This window comes from Micropterus dolomieu, linkage group LG17 (assembly GCF_021292245.1).
Source record: "Micropterus dolomieu isolate WLL.071019.BEF.003 ecotype Adirondacks linkage group LG17, ASM2129224v1, whole genome shotgun sequence".
Classification (NCBI taxonomy): Eukaryota; Metazoa; Chordata; class Actinopteri; order Centrarchiformes; family Centrarchidae; genus Micropterus; species Micropterus dolomieu.
Genome location: NC_060166.1, coordinates 9,594,834 through 9,619,712, shown reverse-complemented (window position 1 = coordinate 9,619,712; position 24,879 = coordinate 9,594,834).

Genomic DNA, 24,879 nt, shown 5'->3' with positions numbered 1-24,879 from the left:
ACTAGATGTGGGCCTATCAGTTAAAGTTATGTAGCCTATAATATTACTTAAGTTAAATAGGCTACAGCTGTGTAACGCACAGAAGCCGTTGCCATGGTTACTATCCATAGAGCGCCTGCCGTTTACTCATAGAGGGCTTGTTTCCTGACTGATCACCGGAGCAAAGAGCAACCCCGCGGGGCCAAGAGACTACATTGTGATTTTAAATAACGTTCCTAATCAGATTGTGATTCTTACTGCTGAATCATTAATAGCTGCAAGCATGTAGGCCTGGGGCTGACTTTGAAAGTATCAGGCATGTATGTCTTATTATAAAAATTATAATAATTAGGCTATTATTATTATCATATGTAGCCATTTGCTACAATTACGCTTGACACAACAGCTGCGGCTGTGTTTGCGACCTGACCTTTCTTTTCTCCGTGAGAGGGAAGAACAGAAAGTTGTGTAGCGCTGTGAAGAGCCCCCAGCTGAAGTAGGCTTAGTGCATGGATCATGCGTAACATTCATCCAGCCAGAGCGTGTCGGTCAAACTAGCAACACAAAACCGTACAGGAGAGGGAGTGTTTCGGTGGAGCATACAGGGACAGGAGATAGCGGAGTGACCACCCACTGCGGACGGTCGATGGTTGTTCCCTCTGGCTGGATGAAGTTTGACACTCCGCATGATCCATGACGATAGAGAGATTAATGTCAATAAAGCATGCAGTCAATATTTTAGAGACCCCCCAAAATATCACAAATCATGCTTTTTGGGGAGCTGATGTCTTATTAAGGGGAGCTAAGCTCCCCCTGGCTCCCCCGTAGTTCTCACCCTGGGCAGGAGTCTCTCAAATTGTTTGTCAGACAACCTGTTCCTCCTCGGAGTCAGCACAAGACTGCCCGGGCTAAAGAGCCTCGCCAAAGGTGCACTAGAGGGTAACGCTGTCCTTTCGCGAAACAATATGAAGTAATTCCTCCACCCCTTGAAAAACGTCTTTGGCAGCTCTCCAATTTCATGAACTGGTGCTAAAGTCAAAAGTTATGTCAGAAAAGTGTTCTGCAAACATGCATGAAAAGGGACGTTTGATTTATTTTCCTCTCCTCCCTTTATACGGATAGTTCAAGAACCAGTTCCAAGTAACGCAATATTTTGTTATTAGAAACTGTAATGTGATTAATGTGTTACATTACTACATTACAGACAAAAGTAATCTGATTACAGTAATGCGTTACTTTGTAAGGTGTTACCCCCAACACTGAAAATAACTACGTACGTAAGTTACGTTACTTGCTTAAGTTACGTAACCAAAAAAAACCAAAAAACTCCTGGTTGAAAGTTTGGTTTCTGGTCCTCCATCCACCCCAACCACCTCCTTACTCTGCATTTTCTGTTAAATATCATATACCTACAATTACCATCCAAAAGTGTCGCTACAGGGCTTCCCCCACTGCATTGAACTATGACACTATGGGGATCCCCAGTGTGTTACAAACTGATGTTGACGTGTCTTGATCATGCGTCGATGTGTGACGAGTTTAATGTCATGTGACGTAGGTCACGTTACTTACGTAATGTAGTTAATACTCATATGTGTCATTTTGGGACGCATGGACAAACGCAACCGTTCGCCGGCGCTAATTTAGGAAACGCTCATATGTTGTTTTGTGAGCATGTGTGAAAGACTTATGTTGTTGTTTAGGTTGGAGGACTTGTTGTGTGCGCCACAGTGAAAAGTGGACATTTACTGGAGAATGTCTGGTTCCAGTGTGAATAATAAAAGAACTGTTGGGCTCAATTCCCGAAAACAGTCATTGATCATTGAATAGATACATTCAGTTAAATGTTAGCAAGGATATGTTAAATGCATTGGCAAGGTTGTGTAATTGTACAGGTCACTCATTATACAGAGACACAGGGAATGATTCAAAATGATCATAGCTAAGTATGCTAGCCGAAGACTTTTCTCCAGCGATGTCCTTGAGTGCATGTGCGTGTGTACCTTCAGGTTTTAATAATGCTGCAAATGTGTGTGTACAGTAAAAGTTTGGCTGAAGTAGAAGAGTTCACCTGTTGAGGACACTTTGACCCCCTCAGGGCTTCATGTCATGAGTTCAAGGGTTAGAAACAGCTAATGAGGGAGTAGAAGGTCATGGGTGAGAAACAGCCCCTGAGGAAGGGATGTTTCCATTTCACTGTGATTGTATGTGCATGTGTGGGAAATATTTACAGTTACAGCACAGTCAAGGGAGGATTTAATCAGGAATTAAAACCAGACGTAGAGAAAATGAAACAGGGGCCGTTACTATTTCTTAACATTTTTACATTGAGAGGAGGACTGGGAAAAGACGAAGCAAAGGTGAAGAAAAAACAAAAACAGTTTTAATCTTTTGATCCCTTCACTTTCCATCAGGTCTCATATCAAACAAATTATCCAGAACGCACCCCTGCACACATCAGTCTCATTACCCATCTCTCCTTACTCGGAGACAATGGATAAATAGCACTGTCTGTAGGGAGACGAAGAATCAACAACATAATGAGACTGCTGATGATGAGCTCGGTGTTTGTGTGCACGTGCATATGTGTGTGTGTGTGTACACGTGGTTTAAGTGCTTTGCTTGGAATTTACTTGCTCAGATCAGGGTTTGAATTAGCCCTGACTCAAGAGAGCTAGTATAGACTTAGGACGGCAAGAGAAACATGTTGCGAAAAGTAAAACCTTCAATTCATTCCTAACTTGTTTATCAGTTGCAATAGAAGCCATGTGGAAGAGTTACATAAGATATCCGGGCGGACTGAGGTCTTATATTTGATTGGAACCATGATCCCTGCAGTCAGCCTGGATTTAACTGGTGAATTCTTGTACCATGGTGTATTTTTGTCAGACGAAAGGAGACGAGTTATGTTTTTGACAAACTTTCGAAATGTCCCAAAAATAAAGGAGGAGGTGCATTTCCTTCAGCTGGACTGAAGTAAACAAACAGTTTTTGCATTTAATGATTCAGTTTTTCTCTAAAGTCTTGTTCCAATTCCCACATAAACATTCTCCTTCCCCTCGTGTAGTCCCTCCACCTCCATTCTATCTACAACATCCATCTTTTTAAAGTTTCAAGTCACAACCCCTTACCATGTACACCATTCTCCATTGTCCTCCCATACAAGCCAGTCATTGTCAGTCTATGGGACACAGTGACAAGGGGACCTCGATGTCAACACCGACAGTATGGCGGGGGATCATTATGTCTGGCCACGGGGTTGGTCAAAGGGGAAAGGTCAGAGGTTAGGGAACAGTCGCCATTAAAGGAGCCTCCTCTGTCAACAGGTTTGTATATAGCAGGAAGAGACCAAGCGTTTCCCATCAGTACTCACATCACTTTGTCATATCATGCGGTGAATGGTGCCCATGTTAATCATAAGGAAAGAAATTAATGGAAATGGAACAATGATGATGGAAGTGAAGCAGTACTTATATACTGTAGACGATGTTTCCTCAGATTTTTTATGTATCTCATACAGCACCTCATACATTTCACGTAAAATATATAGTGGCGACAGTAGCTCAGTCCGTAAGGACTTGGCTAGAAACCGGAGGGTCGCCTGTTAGAGTCCAGCTCGGACCAGAGATATGGAATGTGGACTGGTAGCTGGAGAGGTGTCAATTCACTTCCTGGGCACTGCCGAAGGTGACCTTGAGCAAGGCTCTGAACCCCCAACCAGTAGGGGCACCGAGTCTAGGATTATACACCACTCCACTGACATGATGAAGGGTCTGAAGGAAGATCCTGTTTGATTACTGGACTTGGTTGTAATGGCCCTGTCTTGAAGAAGTTTCCTATGTCCCGGTATGTGATTTGTATTTTAAGTTTAAGCTTATATATTACAAAAGCCTAAATTAATGTGTCCAGTTTGAGATGAGCAAGGTGTTAAAAGGGACTTATTTTATCCCTACCATTCCCTAGGTTAAGTAAGCCATGAACAATATTTTTAAGTCACTCTTTAACTTTTTTTCTTTTGTGCATTTCAACTTTGTAAGTTACAGCTTTTGTTAAATGTACATTTCTATATTCCTTTATCATATCATTCTAAAGGACTCCTTATGTGTTATCAACACTGGAAAGACTTTAACAGCCAATGATAATTATAGGTGGGTAGAATGGACTGATTTTCTACTGTTTAGTGTTAATCACTGTCTAACTCAGCCAGTTAAAAGCTACATTTAGCCTCGGATATTAAATAAATATGGTCCCTGGCAGGGGCAACTGGCACAATTATTCAGACTGGGAATTTGACTCCATCCCAGGCTACCCTGTTCATGCAAACCACCAGACAGCTAATTTTGTGGACTAACCCTATTTGTTGATGTAACAGGTACCAAACTAGGTGGGTCTATAGTCTTTGTCACTATGTTCATCAGACATTTGGGACTGATGAACAGAGTTTTCAAGGTATGATATGGCTATGGGTGCACACACAAAAACTCCAGAGAAATAGCCTACACTAATCATAGAACAGAATACAATGAGATGTAGGCTACAGAGTTTGCTCAAATGTTGAAATCTCATCTTTATATACAAGCATCAATCATATCAAAAGTATCAAAAAAGTCACACACATATTTTCAATGAACTTGAACAAGGGCTAGCATACAACAATGAAAGTAAGTTTAATGAAAAAGCCCAAAAGGAACACCTATAGCCTACAAAAAAAACCTATTGATTACACTGGTGTCCAAACATCATAAAAATAAACACATCTATACTTCCATAATTTCTACTAGATATATTGAATATTTTCTATAGGCCTAGTCTATAAAGAAAATACAGTTGCAGAGATTCAGGAGCGCACAGAAACCGTTGCCATGGTTACTACCCATAGTGCGTGTTACGCTTGTTTGCCTGTTTGTTCACATGGGGAGCTCAGTGAGACCCTGCTGATCCAAAAGAGGCAGGAGGAGGGTCGCTACCTGTCTGAAAAGGCAAAAACATGCGGCCAGCTGTGTGGAAGCTCTTAACACCGGCAGAGAAACAGCTTGCTAGATTAAAAATAAAGCTTGCCATATTATCGCTGCCACAGATAAAGTTGACAATTAACGGCAGGCCAAAACGGCCACTGGGAAATGTCCCAACTCTCCTGACGGCCAATCCGCTAGCGGTCCCTGGAGTACAGGTTTTATCAGTTGGCAATTTTCAATGCACATTTAAGAGTGCAAGTTGCAACTATTATTAACAATAATGGAAGGCTGAGGTTTATTGGTAGCAGTAATAACAATGAACATTTGTGCAGTTCTATCACCAAAACTTATTCACTACAGAATATTATGAACTTAAAAGTGAGGACACAAAAAGTTGCCCACATCTTCTCAAGCACACTTATTTTCCAAAACCATTCTCAAACCTGAGCTATGTTCTGTATCTGCTTAAATGCATGAGCAAGCATCCAGGAACTGCTATTTCTACTACTGTACACACACACACACACACACACACACACACACACAGTAGGCCTATCCCGCATTCATTGAACCACCACACTAACGTTAGTTAAGTTAACTAGTTTTAGATGCAATTCAATATGCCAACAATCTCCTGCAGTTACAGTTACATTAATGATAATGTTAGTGATAACGTATGCTACTTTCACTCAAGGGCGTCACTTTGCGTTGAAAAGTGGTGGGGACACTGGTGGGCTCAGATTAGGGGCGTGATACACGAGAACAAGACGAGAAGATTTTTAACATTTGTTTGAAGAAATAGGAGATGCTGAAATGTATTAGTGGGGGTTCTTAGGGTCCTCCCCCAGAAAATTGGAGCATTAAACACTTAATTTCCTGCAAGTTTCTGTAACTTTAATGTTCATGTCATCTGCTGGAGCTGCAGTGTCACCCGGAGAGGCAGGAAAAGCGTGTAGTTTGATTTTGCTTTCATTTCATATCTCCTTTGTCAAACTTGCGCTGAGTGACCAGCAAGCAGCTATGTTGTTTGGTAGGTGACGTCAGTGCTTTGCAGCACAGTCGGGGTGAATTTATGAATGAACATGTGAAAGTTCTGTCACAAAACCTTAATGATACGTATCTTCTCGCTATTTTAAGTGAGTATGCGGAAGTCATTGACCTTTTCCAGTGGGTATACGGTGTATCCCTGCGTATCACGTAGACTAGACCACTGATTACAATACACATTGTTAAAGATCCCAATTCAAATTCCATGGGCAAATTAATCTGCTGCACACTTGTAAGGAGACTTTCCTCCAGATAGTGGAAACAGGTTATAGGGATTTGTTCCCATTCAGCCAAAAGAGCATTATTTGACGTTTCCGTTCATCCCAAAAGTCAGGTCATTTTCTTATGGACCTCAGTTTATGCAAAAATATCATTATATACTAAAAATTAACATTCATCTTAATTGAAATTAAGGGACATAGCCCAAACCAGGAAAGTACACAAAATATTTGGCAAAGGGTGTCCACATACTATTGGTCAACTTTCATCATAATTTTATGACTTGAGTTTATGAACTCAGCCTCTCTTAAAAATATACACTGTGAATGGTGCGCATGTTAATCATAAGGAGAAACAGGCTCACAGAGTATATGATTGAAATGTGTCTAACATTACTCAGAGGTGAAGGCCGATTCTCCCTCAGACTGAGAGCAGGGCGGCAGAGAGCTGATGATTGTAAAGCGAGGACAGACCGCTGAGGGTGGTAGACAGAGAGAGGAGCGAGGGAGCGAAAGTGATAACCTTGTCTCTCGTTCATTGCTGTCTGCTCAGTGATTTAATTTGGTCACACCGTCACACCTGAGCTAAAGCTCATCCATCACAGGTCCTGCAAGATCCCGCCATCGCTCGCTCTGTTCTTCCCTCCATCCATCCTTCCATTCCTATCTTTCTCTGTCCTCCTCTCCCATTCCTAGCTTTTCTTTCAAGGCTGTCTAAGTCTCTCACCACCTATTTGTCCAGATCTGTCTTAAATATTCTCTCTCCATCTCACTCTTTCTGATTCTTTTCTGTTCTCTCCATCCCTCTCTGCCATAAACCTCTACTCAGAAAAAATAGTCATAGTTCTTGTTCTGTGTACAACAATATATGGTGCAACAAGAGGTGATGGTCATGATGTTCTAAAATTGGTTGGTTTTATCACCATGTGCAAGATATTGAACATGGTGCAATAGCGATAGAAACAAGTATACACATAAATATACAGACAAGTGCAATTATGTTGTTGTATGGACTAAGGTTTAAGGCTGTTTTGAGGTGCAAATGAAAAACTTTGAAATGAGCAAAACAATAATCGTGAACTTTTTCTATGTTAATTTCCTCCCAACAGCTTCTTGTCCAAACCACTCAGATTCTGTTCTAGCGTCTATGTAGTCCGTAGACTGTAGTCCCCCAGTATGGCTATTAATTGGAGCAGTAGTTCATTAGATAACAAGCAATGGGAAATAACACTTATACTGGCCTGTTCACTCATAAGTGGGAGAGAATCACTGAGAAAACTACAGCAGATTTCTGCTGGCAAAAATAAAAATCAGTATCTGGTTCAGGAACCACATTTGAAGAAAAAACAACTTTGACAACAGCTTCTTATTTGCCCTGAATATCGTTTCTGGATGATAACAAAAGAAAGGTGAATGGAAAGGTCACCTAAAACAGCTATTTAGCTATTCAAGTGTTTTAATTTTTTAAAGCAGTTTTGCTGGTGCAGCATATTTACAGCGTAGACGCGTCTGGCCAAGATGAAGACTTGCTTTTATCTCAAAACGTAGCCCCTCTGGTTGTATCCTTGTGCTGTTTATCAGCAGGTCTCCATGTTCTGCTAACACAGGTTTACCCCCACGTCACTTTGGTACAGTCCACTGAGCACACAGCAGCCCTCCTGGCTCAGCCTGGGCAAAACTAATCAACGCATCCTGCAGGGGACATGGGACCCCCCCGCTGACAGACCACAGGAAGACCCTGCACACCTGAGCTGGGCCAAGTGGTCACGAGGAACACGTTCATACACACCACATGGACACATTTGAGGGTATTCAAACAGATTTATGGCTGTGCAAACAGTGCACCGCCTGTTGGTGGAAAGAGCCATATGAGTTGTGAATGTTTGCATGTGGATCAGACATCGTTAGAAGGAGAGAAACATGGTGCAAAACCTGAAGGCCCTTTTGGTCGTCATGGCTTCTAAAGTGTTTCAGGTAATGAGAGGACCTAATGAAAGCAATACAACAGTTGTGTGTATGTGTGTGTTTGTGTGTGTGTTTGTCTCCTGACTGTAAATGGCTCACTGTGTCATGCAGTGGCCTACTTCATGTGATGTCAACCTTTCAGTGGACCTGTTACCACGGCATTGGCCTGGCCACTCAGTGTCAGAGGTTGATCATGTATTTCCATGGATTTACTTAAGTTACACAAATTACGAATGTCAGTTTTGTGAAAGTCTCTCAAAACCAAGCGCAAACAGAATGGGATTTATAGTACAGAAGGAAGGGTATACGGGGGAAAAGTGCTTTTAAATATAGGCTTATATTTGACAAAAAATATTATTAGGAGTACAGTTAGGCTATTGTTATCGAACGCAATATGTAATTACTGTAATGCAAACAAATAGTGGACTGGGAAGTGTGGTTTGCGTTCGTCAAACTGTGTAATCAGGCTCCAGGTTTGTCATTTTGGTCTAACTCAACTAAAAAGAAATTTCACTCAGAACCACAAAAGTCAACCACATGGGGATGCTAGAGGAGAGGTCAGAGCATCACCAGAGTCAGTAGGATTCATCCTCTGAGGACCATGGATGTATCTAGGAAACTTCACAGCATTCCAGTCTGGACCAAAGTGGGGCACAGACCAACAGAAATAACATTGGCATCCTTAAAAAGTAAATAAATAAAAACAAGTGAAATAAGGAAATGCGGTATTTTTGCCTGTGTGTCTCCTGTACATCTGTTCTAATCTGAGCCCAACTTATCAAATAATGTATTATTATAGAAGGCAGCTTACTTATCTACAGTAAGTGTGTGTTAACTTAAATATGGAAATCACATGAAGGAAGAGGTATTGATCAGATGCCTGTAAGCCACTGATCGATTCATTAACCAGTCACTTCTTAGTCCTCAGTATCGCCCTGACGCCATGCACACAGCTAAGTGATTCTTAATTAGCAAATACTCTCCAGACCTACACAACACAGCACCTGTGCGTGTGTGTTTGCACATTTGAGGTGGCAATAGCAGCAGTGTGTGTGTAGGAGACTGTGTATGTATTTGAGTGTGTTTAAATTGAGTTGGCAGGCTACATGGTGGGCTGGCTGGCAAGATCGTGACCCTGTGGGTCAGGAGGGGAGAAGGCTGGCTGAGAAAAGTCTCCCTCCTCTCAGGTGCACTCATGTTCCTTATAAATAGCACAGTGAACAAAAAAACCTGACATCTCTGCATTTCTCCTCCCTCTGCCTAACCATGAATCTATTCAATCAGGAGAATGTGCTTTCAATTCAATTTATTTTAAATTTAAAAGGAATTTTTCTGCTAACAATGCTCCTCTTGTGTATTTTCTTGTGTAAGTTGGATGTGACAGCCTTGCCAGGGCAAACGCACATTGGAATTTGCAGAGAATACATTTCCTAAGTTTTGCTAAAAAAGACATGGCAAAGCCCTTCATCTAGGAAAAAAACACATCTATAAATACACAAAATAAGAGACATCTTCAGTACAGCATGTTGACTGAGGTCATGCTGGTTTTCCACCACACCTAGCCACTCACTTAAGCCTCAGCAATGGGATTTTCTGTCCCCTCCGATTTTCATCCGGATGTGACAGTGGGATGTTTTCTTCTTTTTTAAATCCAGAGATGTCTTTTCATTCACTCGATTTTCTCACAGGTGAAGGTGGAGGGTGAGTTGAAAGAGATGTTAATGTCTCAGAAAGAGGGGAAAACATCCTCATGATCTCCACAGCCCCTCCCCCTGCTGCTTCTCCTTCCTCTTTTTTTTTACTCATTCTGTTCTCTTTTTCACCTCTCGATCTCACTCATCCCCCCCAACCCACACACACCTTTTCTCCTTAGACAAGAGCCCCAGATAACCCCACATCACCACATCAAAGACGAGATGAGAGGAAGATGGATGGAGGAGGAGAGGGGAGGTGGAGTGGGGGAATCTCAGGGAGGCGGATCAACAAAGGTAGAGGTCAGAGAAAGAGGGGAGAGGGTGATGAAGAGAAAAAAGAGGGACAGGAGTGGTGGAGAAGTGGTGAAGGAGATGTGAGCACCTGAGCAGGACTGAGATATAACCGAGAGCAGGAGTGTATCTCTATTTATATCCCTGTTTGTCTCCCATAATCTCTCAGTGTGTGTCACACACACACACACACACACACACACACATCTTGCATGCCGAGGTTTTTGTTTCGTATGGTAACAGAGCGAACAGTTCAATTAGCCGAAGCTGTCAGGATCCTCCATTTCTGCTCTCTCCTCTCTTCAGACGGAGGGGTAGAGGGAAGAGAATAAAGCTGTCCACGATGAGCAGGAACATCAAAGCCCTTGTATTCAGTGAGAGTTTCACTTCACTATGATGTGTGCGTGTGCATGGGTGTGCATGTGTGTCAGTGTGGGTGGGTGGGTGTTCATATCCGTCACCAACCATACTGACCCATGTTCCACCAAGCAAGGCGAATGATAATTAAGCAAAAGATATTTTGCCGACATGGTTACATTCTGCTGTGAGGGATTTTCACTGCCATGGGCTCACCCACACATGCATCCTATTTTGTATCTCGTAAAATACTTTACCATATTTAAAGCTTCATTTCGTTTTTTACATTCTCACTATCCTCCTTGCACCTGAAAAAAGTGAAACAGAGATGAGGGGAAGAATACATGAGGTGTAAGGTTGGCAATCCCGGTAAGATGACCCTCGCTGGGTGAGAGGCTGCGAGTGAGACATGGCGGGATGAAAGGCAGGGTAAGAGAGAGGGGGTCCGGAGAAATAGAAGAGATCTGCTGTCAGTGATAGAAAGCAGAGACAGATCCTAACCAAGCACGGCTCAGTGACCACAAACTGGCACCTGAAAAAGGAAGACACAAAAACAAACAATCATGGCAACCAAAACAAAACAGACAATGGGGTCATTGTTCCACAGGTGAGGTTGAGACAGAGATACACTTCTTTCTACAATGTAAAATATTCAGTTCAACTCTGGTGTTTTGGATTTTAAAGAGCTAAATGAGCTCTCACAGTTACAAATTGTCCTAGGAGAAGGAGACAGGGCATCCCCTGCCCAGTATTGCCACAAATGCAACCTGAGGGACAGTGAGTGACCTAGACACACACACACACACACACACAGTTATATAGTTATTATTATACAGTTATTTATGTTAGATTTTTTATCTGGAAGTCTACATTAAATATTATTATTATTATTATTATTATTATTATTATTATTATTATTATTATCTTATCTTATTATATATATATATACAGTCTTGGTGAGACTGTGTGGACTGTGTGGACTCATGGAGACCATTATTACACCACAAGACTCTCCCTGATACTGTCTGTACATACCGAAAATAAGGTAACTAGTGTGATGTAAAGTCCAAAAAAGGAGCTAAAACCTTCAGTGAGCTTAAATAAGTCATAGAATATTACACAAATGCTATGACATTTGCGTCATAGGATTGCTCGCAAACAGAAGGAAGAAGAAGAGAATGAAGGCTACTGGAGATACCAGAATAACTTGAAAACCCACCCACACAGTAATTACAGCTACATATACACCCCTGATCTTTACATAAATTGTAACCCTAATCTAGCCCCTTGTAGAACTGGAAATCAAGCCAAATGTCTTTATTTTAAATGCCAGTCTTCTTTCTCTAACCAAAAACTCCCACTGATTCACACAAGACACAAGACTGGAACCAAAAACTCAAGAGCACTGGCACCAGTACTCGTTCCACCAGTCTGAGATGCCTCTCCTTCTACACCATCAAGAGAGAAACCCAGTTTGCGTAGGATTTGGTCATGGGAAGGACCACTGCAGACAGACAGAGATGAATAACGTGCGCAGCTATAGCCACTCTCGGTGTCCAAGTCATGCACTCGGTTCTTGTCTATGATCTAAGGCCCAGGAAAAGCCTTGGCAGTATGTGTGTGTCTGTGTGTGTGTGTGTGTGTAGCATAGAGAAAGTGCTGATGTGAAACAACAATGACAGGTTTGTTGCTTTTACACCGTTTCCTCCCTCTGTATACCCTTGTGTTAGTGCAAAGGAGTTCTCACAGTTGGTACACATTTACACACACAACATGCCTCCTCTAATGTGTACACACCGGTGCATATACTGTACAAGCATGCACACACACACACACACACACACACACACACACACACACACACACACAGACCCTCTGATCCTTGTAAACCATGTAAACCACAAGAGGAAGCTGTCATTATACTCCCTGAGGAGCTCACATGGTGTAATTTTAAAAGATAAGAGGACAAATTAGCTAAGATTTCATTATGTGTTTATATTCAGTGAGTGAGCATTACGGGAAGGTTTTTGAATGGCGGCTAGGCATTAGAATAGGATAGCTTCACAGGATGAACAGCGGCAATGGAAAATGTATTCTATGTAGTGTTTTCTTAACGGATCATTTAAGCCAAATGGCATTTGTTTAACCCAAAATATCAATTGTATTCGTGCTTGCATTTGTTAACATATTTTGTACATGTACGTATAGTTTCATTCGTGTACAGGAGATTTGTTATGATTTCTCGTTTCTAGGAGAGGCAAACAGCTAAACCTGATCCGCCGTGGAAAATCAACAACACGGGCGGAAAAAGGTTCAGACACCAAACACTCTGTGTTTAGATCCATGTTTGCCCGTTCACCTCCATTTTGTTTGCTTTTCTCTGCTGGCCTGGGTAGCATAAGTGTGGGGGTTGTTCTTGGCAGTGGGATATATGTAGGCACAGAGAACTGGGAAGCTGGGGGTAGAATGGGCAGATGTTGGGATTAAATGAGTGGGGTGGATTTTAAGCTTGGAGAGTTAAGCTGTACATAAAGAGCGAAGGTTTTTTCAAAAGGATTTTGGTCAGGGTGGCGGTTCTACATGTAATGACTCAAAGAAACCTCTCCTCCTTTATAACAACAAAATAAACCTGCACATTAGGATAAAGGTTAATTATAATACAGTTGATCTGGTGCACTACAGACAATCTTAAACCTGCATTAACTGATTTTCCTGGCCACTTAGGACCAGCAAAATGTTCTGAATTAGAAAATTGCATTCTAAACGTTCTATTTTGGAATAGAATGTAGATATTCAATTCTATGTTCTAGAATAGAACCTTCAATTGGGAAACAACATTCATTTTGGAAGACAACATTCCATTCTGAATGTAAAGATTCTTTTCCATAATGTTCTGTTCTAGAATAGACAGAGCTGCACTTTCTAACCCCATGTTCAAAATATAAAACCTTAATACTTCCAAAACATTTCCCAAATGTGCCCCAAATTCAAATTTAAAACAGACAGAGAGAAACTCCCCTATTTGCTGGGAGAAATGCCCAAATGCCAAATCATTGACTAATAAATAAATAAAATAATTGTACTGTAATATTATCATATTGTTATTATTTTTGTTGTGTGTTATTTTAATAATTGTTACTTGGAAAAATGCTACTGCTTGTCAAAAAGTAAGCTATTTTTTAACGTAAGATATGTTTTGTTTTTTTCTCTCTTACTTTTATTTTTTACAATTTAAATATATATATTTTTTATTTTTTATGTGAATTTGTGCTTGGGCAACACTGTTTACCTAAACATTCATGCAGATACAGCTAACTGAAACATAAATTAAATTAAATGAATATAATCTAGAATATACTATTCCATTTGTAAGTGCCAGAACATTTAATTCAGTTCAATGGGTCTGTATTGGCATGGAAAACATTTACAAGGAAACAGACTTTTACACTGCAAAAGCAATCATGAAATAAGAACATGTACAAAATCTCATAAATACTGTATTTTACTCTAGAATTGAATTATCTTTTCAAGGATAGAATGTTCTAGAAGGCATAATTGATCAAATGTATTTAATTTGTGGAACAGAATAATCCATGACAGAGAAGAATGTTCTATTATTATGTATTGTAGAACATCCTAGACCAGAGTGTTCCATGCAGGAATAAAGGCTGTTTCTCAATCTGCGTTCTTGTCTGTACTTGTGTCATCAGTCGCAGCCAATGTACTGTTCCTATTCAAAAGTCCGCATCTAGCCAAGTACAGTCAAAAACCCGGATGTGTTCTCGCTCCGCCCGTTTTACCAAGCCTGCATCGGTGGTGACTTGTGTGGACTTAGGATAGCCAGGTATCCCATAATGCATTTCGTCTCCAAAATGCAGAAATGTCAGAGGAGAAAACTCACAACTGTAAGTTATAATACTGCTGTTCTTGTGTCACATATAGTAGTTTAGTAGTTAACATATAGTAGTTAGAGTTTTTTATGCTTGAATATTGTTGTTTAATCTCCAAATATGTGATTGATTTCTCAAGACAGAGGTGATTTCAAAATTTGATACGATGTTTTCAGAGATGGGAGGTCCCGCCCACTAACGGGTCAGCCGTCATCAAGTCCGCTGCTGTTCCTGCGTGCTCCCGTTCCTGCGTGCTCCCGTTCCTCAGAATTTGTACTCCTCAGCCGAATTTGCCAAGTCCGAGGTTTAAAGTACAAAAGTCCGAACTTGGCGAACTCGGTATTGAGAAACCGCTAACATGTTCATCCCCATAGTAAAACATGCTATTTAATAAAATCATGCTCTAAAATGGAATGCAACATTCTATTATAGTATATTTGATTCTATTCTGTTTCGTTCTATTCCAGATTAGAATAGTTTGCTCTAGAGTGCAACATTCTGCACAAAAAATACTTCAAGATGCTATAATAAAACATTCTAGGTCTGGTGTGATTTGTGGTATAAAAACAAAATACATGGAAAGAAAAGTATTTTGCCTCACAAATAATCTATCCCGACTATGCCAATAAATGACAAACATGCCACCCTGCTTTGACCTGTAATTGTAGCACCCACACCGATACCTAACCTGTGTGGGAAGATCAGTCATTTCTAAACTTGTAAGCAAACAGTTGCCTATTTACACATCCAGTAAACTCATTATGGAGTCGTGTTGCTGGCCACCTGATGAATGTAAGTCCAATATTCACTCTCTTTTAGCTCTATTTTTATCTCTACAAATTCCAAAGGGAAATCTGGCTCATTAGTTGCTAATGCTCTACTATGTTCATCATCCAATCGCTAACTGCCGTGCAATCTTTTGTTGCTAGGCGGGTCCAGTACGGTATTTTTTACACTGCATTCTTTATGAAAACAACAATGACAGTGATCAGAGAAGTGAGAGTGAATCAAAATGATAAATTTGCAGGCCAAAAAACCAAAGCAAGCGGTGGGCTCTGGCATCCCAGTGCCGAAAGCCCCTTTTAGTTCGAACAACTGCTGGCTCAAACTGCTCGAAACGACTGTCAGAGGTCTGTTTGCTTGAATGACTTTAGTTGAAACGACAGTTCGCTCAAGACAAATTAAGCTCAAAACAACTTTAGCTCGAACAATTACTTACTTACGACTGTTCGCTCGAATGACTTTGATTGAAATGACAGTCCGAATGAAATGACTTTTGGCTCTGTGATAGCTTGAAAAGGCTGTTAGCTTGTTGTTTGCTCGAAACGACCGTATGCTTCACGTAAGCTCGACTAAGAATTCAAAGTGAGCTGGAAGTGACTGAGAGCTGGAAGTGCCTGAGCGTTCAAAGCGACTTTAGCGTTAAGCCACTTTAGCATGAAATGACTTTATTAGCTCGACGTGAGTGACTTTATCTTGGGGTGACTTTGGTTTTTTGGTTAGCTTGACCTAAGCTCGAAACGACTGTTAGCTCGATGTGAGCTTGAAATGAGTTTGAAGCGACTGAGCTCAAAACAACTTTGGTTTATAACAACTTGTTCGTTTGAAGCGACTGTTAGCTGTATGTTTGCTCGAATGGATTGTAATCTCGAGGTGAGCTCGAAAACGACTGGCATGACCAATGGGGATAGTGATGTATGGACACTTTCTGAAAAGAGGTAAGTGGATGGAAGTAGCTTGTAATAATTCACGTTATAGGATGTTAGCGTAGCCTAGCGTAGCCTAGCGTAGCCTAGCGTAGCGTGCTCCACACAATGTTGCTTGGTCTCGGTTGGTATGCAGAATGTGAGAGCGAAGAAGAGGAGATTGGGACATGTGGGTATTTGTGGAAATGCTCGCAATGACGTGATTGATGTGCGGTCCCACCCCTGAAACTCTGCTAATTAGCTCCACTAAAATCACACCACTTGCAAGTTTTAAATGTGGCTGCTTCAAGAGAACAGTGGTTGTGTATTTCATAATACCAAACTTTTCAAACCACTCCTGCAGCAAAATCCATTTCTGTGCATTCTATCCATAAGCGCAGTATATTCGACAAGACATATTTTAGCCAGAATATGCTAAAATATGTCTATATACACATTTGATGGATAAAATTTGTGTGGATTATCACTTTAAAGCTAGGCATAAGCCATCTACACGTTGGTGGCCAAAAGATGACCGCAATCTTTAGAAGATAACTTCAATAAATTGCACACAGCAAACTTACTTTTTACCAGTCTGCCCTGTCTGTGATGACTCACACAGACAAAAACCAGAGGGAGGCAAAAGATGAAACACTGGTGAGTCCAGGTTTCTGTGGAAACTCACCGACTGCTGTTTCAGAGGCAGTTTGTATTTTGCTCAGGAGATTCGATCTGTCACTTCCAGTGCAACAGTACCAGAATTTCAGCTGGACAAATAGTTTTAATATGCCTCACACTGTGGTACAAAGCCATTTCCCATCTTCCCATTTTCTGGAACTCTATAGGGCAATTTTATAAAGAGTGTGTTTTTTTCTGCGGGGACTGGTTGGCTGGTTGGGATGTTATTGCATGAGTGTGTGTGTGTGTGTGTGTGTGTGTGTGTGCGTCTGAGACCCACAATCCAAAGACGACGAGGGGGAACGTGAGACTGGAATGCTAGGTTTCACTTAATCATCTCCTGATGCTAGTGTAAACACTGAATCTGATTTGAGCTAATTGGGTTTGTAGTCTGGGTAAATAGTGTAAAAGGAAACCGCCTGCACATTCAACAGGATCTTTCCCACTCACAGCCACCTCCTCTGTTCACTCCACCTTTATTATTTTATTTAACCTCCCTTCCTCTCTTCTTCTGATCCTTTGTAATAAAAAGGCTTTCTTTCACCTCAAAGTCAAATGTAATTTTTATAATGTTGTTGAGTTGGACCATGAGTTTTTCCTACTCAGGTATTTGGATTGTTAGATTTGTATAATATAAGGGTACATTGAAGGGAGAAGATATATACATACCTTTCAATCGATTTTCCTTTGCTTTGTTTTTTGAGATATTTCACATTTGTGGTTATGGATCGCCCCCCCACCCATCACTATTCTCCCTCTTTTTGGCAGTCGCAGTGCAGTCTTGAAAAGTTTTTGCCATCCAGCTTCTTGTCACTCACATCTCCCCTCTCTTCCTCTCTCATCATACTCGGTAATGTAGTCACACTGATTGCATTCTCCCACTAATCTAATTCTTCCCTCTTTCAGCCCCCTTGAGACTTCAAGTGGATTCACATCACATCCATTTCAGTGAACCCCCCCATCCACCCCGCTCCCCCATGCCTCATGACAGCACATACTAACTTTGGATTGAAAAGGCCCATAAGCCTCGCCTGCCTTTACCACTCCGATCACATTACCGCCTTTACAAAAACAAACCCTGCTTCAGCTGCTTAGATCTCATTATACATCCAAAAAAACAGTGGACTTCAGTGATCCACATCAAAATGAAACCCAAAGGGGATCCTACCAATCAAGATAACATTTATTCTCATACAGCAGATTCCCTTTGTCATATTGTTAATTTTACCAGAGCAAATTTAATTAGCGCAGGCTTCAAAAGTGGTGGCTATCGCTACATGCCACTAATTTGTGCTAGATTAGCTGTCCAAATTCCACAAGATCCATATGACCAGATATTAAGCCTGCAAACCTCCAAAGAAAGTACCTGTAAAGGGAATAAAGAACTATCTTTGCTCGGGGCCTTAAATCCCATGGTGCATTGCTAATCTCTGTGTTAGAATGATCAATGGCTCCCCATGTTGTTAGGGTCTAAGGTTGCTGACTGGAATTGTTAGGGGTCAGTGTCCCTTTGAGCTAAAGAGACAGACCAGAAAAAACAAGCATTTCTCTCCACTTTTGAAAAAAAAATAGAAAGAATATCAAACGGTGTCTCCAAGACATAACAAATCAATCTTTCTCTTTCTAGCGAGAGATCAAGATTGATTATCTGGATGCACACAAGCCTTCGTGTTTTTTTTCTGAAATGAAAGGATAAACAAAACAATTCAATAGTTTTTTTTTTTAAATGGGAAAAAAGAGTAGTTTTTGGTCAGAGAAAGAAAACAGTGAACATCCACAACACATACCCCTGCAGTTGAAACAACTCAGGGAAATCCTCCAGCCAGGCCCTCTGCTTGTACATAAGCTGTATGTGAAGGTCATTATTCCATCACTCACATCAAACTCTCTTTCCATCCTTCTCTATAGCTTTTGTTCTCCATTTTAAATAGAAGACATCAAATAGCAGTGTCAAAACCACCCAGATGGATAGGTGCATACACAGACACATTGATCCTACAAAGCTCTCCATTTCTTGCATTCTCTTTCTTGAATCATTGAATGTAAATGAATAACAAACAATGATCTTCCTTAACAGCAGGAGGAGTGATGGTGTTTGTGATGGTCTGCGACGGAGCTGATTGTTAATACATGAAGGAAGCCAGAGCAAGTATGGCTGTGTTATCAGTATTTTTATAGCTATCATTTAAATCACTCAAGGTACGTGGCATTCTCCGCATTGGCATGCCTTGAGAAGCAGCAAATGAAGCTTTATAACTAGACCTGCAATTGCACAGTAGGCGTAGAACAAGTGGAAGATGACTTGTCAGTTATTTCTACCTGTGTTTATGATTACATGTGTTCACCGGTTTGTGCCAAGAAAGCAAGCGTGTTCATCTCAGCTTGTTAGTTAGCCAAAATGTGCCAACCAAAGTGTGTTCCAAGGTATGTGCATCCTATTTGCATGATGTTATGACAGCAAGCTGACAACTGCAGTGTGTTTTATTGGTTGAGTATTTTCTCAAGGTGAGTGTAGTCGTACTGAGCTTCAGAGCAACCTGCTTAGTTTCCATTTGTGTTTTTGCATATCAGGCATATCCATAAGTGTGGGTGCATTTTTGTCCCTATATACACCTGTGTGTGCTTATGTGCATCATGAGTGTACCTTTGGGTTTGTGTGTGCAAATTTGCTCATTGTTGGGCGCACGCCGGCCTGATGCCACAGGTAGCTGTGTGCTCAGTGGAGTGTACGCCGCTACACCTGTTCTCCCCTCAGGGAGGCGCTGTCCATGGCCAGCTGGCAGAGGAGAGCCGGGACAGAGGATTGGACAGATTGGGTAAGCGGTGGGACATTGGGACGAGCAGAAGACATGGCTGAAGGTGAGGGCAAAAATAGAGGGAATAGGAAAAGTACAGAAAGAAGAACAATAGGTAAGAGCTATGCAGATGATAGATTATACAGCGAGCTTTGTCATGATGTTGAAGAGGGCATATGAAGGGCAAATACGGTTAATGCTCTTAAATGCTATTATATGCTATTATCCACTTTGTGCTTAGAGAAGCGTGATCCAACTGCACCCTTTGACTGGATTCATGCAAATAAACACATTTATATTGGTGGTTGTCTCGTGTGATAATATTAAACAATAACACTGGAAAATACTCTCAGTGTGCAATATTCTGCACTAAAATATTTAATTCAACATGCTATAATAAAACATTCTATTGTGATTGCGTGATTTGTGGTAGTAAAACAAATAAATGGAAAGAAAAGTATTTTATACAAACAATGTAGACCTCCCCCCCAAGGAATGACAAACATGCCACCCTATTTTGACCTGTAATTGTAGCACCCACACCGATACCCAACCTGTGTGGGAATGTCAGTCACTTCCAAAATGTCATACCACAGCAGTGACGCCTTACTTAAGATTCACCAAAACCTGAGCAGAAAGACAGAAGAATTAATGTTTGAAAGAATAAGGGGCCACCACCAGATTTTATTATCAAGGATTAAAAAACACATACTAACAATAAAAAGTAAACATTAAAAAGCATGCAAATATGTCTTAAAGCATTTTCTTTCAGTGGTGACTACATTAGCTACATCAGGCTTTTACGGGCCCCTTACCCACTTGGACTCATACTGAATTGCATGATGTCTTGTATAGTATGTCATCATGATAACATAATATCTGTCTGTCTTTCCTTCTATCTAAAAAAGTTGTCTTCATTCCCTTCCTTCACTCCGTGTTAGACTCACTTCACTGTAACTTCATCTCTCCCACTTTCTGTCTCTTGGGTCTAGTTAGGATGTGTGTGTGTGTGTGTGTGTGTGTGTGTGTGTGTGTGTGTGTGTGTGTGTGTGTGTGTGTGTGTGTGTGTTTCTCCGTGTGAGTCAACTTCCCTCTGTCCTGCCTCCAGGCTAAAGTGTCAGACAGGGGAGTGAGATGTCTCTCTCTCCCTCCATATGCAGTCGTTAGCTAAAATACTGCTAGACAACAGCACATAGCCCAGGGGGTCAGCCATTATACTTGTACATACAGTATACAGATGCAAAGACAATATATTACACAAACAATATACTGCATGAGTATGCTGTATACACGTAAAATATACACACACTAAGGCCAACACACACAGCTCAAATCTTATTAGTTGGCAGCTGCCTCATATCCATCACTGTGTTTCAGCTCATTCAGCAGGGAACATATGTAGAGCTTACTAGGCTGAGACAACACGCGCACGCACACACACACATAATTTAAATAATGTACCCAGTGTTTTTGCTCACACACTCACACACACACACAGGCACAGACAAACCTGAGTGAGGATAATTCATATAATGTACTTATCCTCCTTCTCTCTTTCTCTCACATAACACATAACACACACACACACACACACACACACACACACACACACACACCCCTCTAGCTCTATCCTATCTTCTTCCCCTTCTCTTTTTTTTTGTCTCTCTCTCTCAGACTTTCACACACATGCACGCATACCGCACTGCTATCCATAGGCCCAGTCCACTGGGACTATACTGCGACAGGGGACAGAAGGTAAGACAGGAAGCAGAGTGAGAGCTGAAAGTGATAGTGGGTAGAAGATAGATGTAGGCTGAGAGGTAGTGAAAGAGGAGAAGAGAGGGGGGAAAGGTAAAGAAAGAGTAGAGTTGGGAAGAATGAGACAGTGAAAGTGGTGAAAGGGTGGAGGAATTTGAGTAAGCAGGGCCAAAAGGGTACAGAGCAGAAAAAGCAAGGTTTGGGAGGTATGGGAGTGGGATGGAGGGAACAAAAAAATGAGTGCCAAGTACCTCACTGCCATTAACTGCCAGGCACAGAAAGAACCAAAGAGGCTTTAAACACACACACACACACACACACACACACACACAGTTTGAAACTGAGCCGAACTCAGCCCTGCATTTGAACCAGAGGCTACACCCAATGTAGGCCATTCCCAAACACTTTTGAATTAGGTCTGCTCTCCTCTCCCCAGAAAAGAGAAGCGTGAAATTGACCAAGTCAAAGCTGCAGCCTGAGCAAAGCTGATTTTCTGCCATTGTACCAGAGGCGCATCTATCCAATGTGATTCTGCTGTTGTGATCTGGGACAGAGTTTGTGTTTCAACCTTGAAATTCTTCATGAGGCTTGTGTTACATTTGGGATCATGCTTTTTTGGGTTTATAAGCAAGAGGGTGTGTGTGTCAAATGAAAGTATGCTCATTTAGTGTTCCAAATTATATATTTTGTAGGCTTTCGCTAGATTTAAGATTTGTTTTTAACTTGAAGCTTTAAAAAAACACCCCATGAGAATAAGCAGAATTTATTGTTTCCACCATAATTTCACCAAGCCCTCGTATCTGAACATCAGCAGGGGTACTTTATTGGAAGTTTTTTCAAACAGATTGTTGATTTTACAAGAGAAAGTGCAAATCCTGCTAAGTTCCCCACCTCCAATAAAGAGCAGTGCGCAGCCATTTCCCTAAGTTTTCCTCTTGGAAGCATTGTCAACATTGGAAGCACTGTCTCCCATGCAGTGGATGAGACTGTTCCAAATAGGGCTAAGTCAGCTGAAAGAACTACATGGTACTAAGTATAGCGAAAGATCATTAATCCAGAAAATTTAGGTCATTAAGGGAGACTAACATTTGACATAAATAAGGTGGAATAAGGTGAATTTTAAGCAGGATTAGTAACTCCTTAGCCCAGGGGAAATTTTTTTAGCTCACATAATTCACAGTAAAATCCTCCAATGTTAGTCTGGATGTATCTTGACTCCTATGATGCATAATGAAAATAGTTTTTAGCTTTAAGTTTCTTGATAAGCCTTGATTCTGTCTGTGTGCATCTGTATTTACAGTGTGTTCTGTTTGTGTCTGTTGTTTCTAATCTACACCAGCTTCAGATTGCATTCACACTGTGTGCATCTGTGGGTAAATGTAATACACCTGTGTTGTCACATAGCATATTTAGCTCTTAAACACCCTGGTTCTGTGCATCACCACTCTTCCGCTGTCCGGTCCATTTCTGGTTATGTTCTGAAGCGATGAAAGGCAACTCAAAACAGCTTTATCTATGGCGCGCCGGGGACAGGGTCTGTGAAATGTGGTGGTGGTTTTGGACCCACAGGAAGGCTGAATTGATGAGAACCAAAACCAGACGCGCTTATGAGAGAAACCGGGGAGGGAACTGGATTCTGCTCTCAAAGAGGTATGTGCGTTTTGGAAACATCAGCTCTGTTTTGCCTTTGCTGCATTAAGACCTGCTGCTTTGGCACAGCGCACACACACTCACACAGACACACATGTGGCGCACTGCGTATGGTTTGCATTGGTTCTGCTGCTGGCTTTTGTAAACAGCACTAACTGGTTGTGTATGTCTGAGTCCTGCAAGTTCTCAGACTTCTGAATGAAAGGCTACCTCTATCTTTCTGTGACTCTCTCTCTCTCTCTCCCTCTGTCTCTATGTCTCTCTCTGTCTCTTTGTTGCCCTTTGACCTGATTTACCATATGGGCTGTCACAAGCGTGTGCTCTTGTCACGCATGTTTAGGTAAGTCTGTGACATGTGATCCCAGCAGGCCAAAGGTTATACACATTCAATGTCGTCCACTACTGTTGACTGTACGTCGGTGGAGGACAAAGAATGTGTGTATGTGTGTGTACGCCGATTAAGTTTGGCCCTGCATCACTTTTGGAATTTTGTGACAAAAAACTTGCGCTAAAGTTCAACCTTGTTTAATCAGAGACACGTAATAAAGATATTATGAGCTACTGCTACTGTCAAAGGAAAATTATGTTATTTATCATGTTTTTGACCATTGCGACTGTTAGTCTGTTAGTCATGAACATTTTACTCACCATTTCTTTTGTAGTGATTTAGAAATTTAGAAATGCAGACTCTGGCAAGAGCAACATTGATCGGTACCAAGAGTGTGACCTAACTGCAAATTTAAATACCCCCGCCAACAATCTGTTCTCAAACAGCCTGTACAACATGAAATGAACAACTCCTTTGTGTGTAGTTCTTCGACTACGTCAGAAAAAACTGTCCAGTCGTAGCAGTAGCAGGTAAATTATGTTCTCAGCGCAACACACGTTTCATGAGACGCAAGATATTGTCCACTACGTTGTGTCTGTATGTGTGAATGTAAGTTTAACCAAAAGAGACAAGTCCCCTGGAAATGTTTGCAGCTCTTGTGGCAAGTTACATTGTATCGTATCTGATTTATTTTGTGAGCATGCAAGAGACAAGTTGACAAAATGCAAACATACAATGACGGGATGCACACCATTCTGTCTTGCACTGGTTGCCAACTTGCCACTATATGATAGAGGCTGACTGCAGTTTCATATTTAACTGACGCTTGTATCCAGAGCGATTTACAAATAGCTATTTATGTCAGAGGTTGGACGCCTCTGGAGCAACCGTGAGTTAAGTGTCTTGCTCAGGGACACGTTGGTGGATGTGGGAATTATACCCAGATCTCTCACACAAAAAGCATGTGTCTTATCCAGTGCACCATTACCACAAATACAAGTGTTTACTTTTGGTAAGACTCAAAGACTCAAATATGTCTGAGAGAATGTCTTTGTTGCCGCACTCCGCGCTTCCCAAACCTCTACAGCTACAGAGGTTGTAATTCTGTGTTTTGATTTGTGTTTTTGTGTTGTCAAGAAGGCGGGTCTTATGAGCCGGTCTGAGGGCAGATGGCAGGGAACAAGGGCAGCAATAGGAACACAAACAAATAATATTACCAGTTCCACCTGTGCCATGACAATGACCAATCTTTATATAGGATAATGTACGAATAAGATCCAGGTTGACAAAAACTGGTACTTCCCTTTAATGTCCTCCTGTAAATGAGAGACAGAGAAACATTATGTTTGTTGCTTCTAAACAAACACTAAACAGATCCAGATTGATTTTTAATGCTCAGTGTGTGGTTTGAGTTGGAAGGGAAGGCAGTTCATGAACTTTAGGGGGTTTTAGCATTTTTATTCTTTATTTTTAATCCCTGTCTTTTTGTGTTGTCATTTTTTGTTTTGATAAATGTAGCTGTCACCCAAGTTTCCCTCACAGGGACAATAAAGAGAGAGTAATTGGAAGATGATGTGATTATGCAGGAA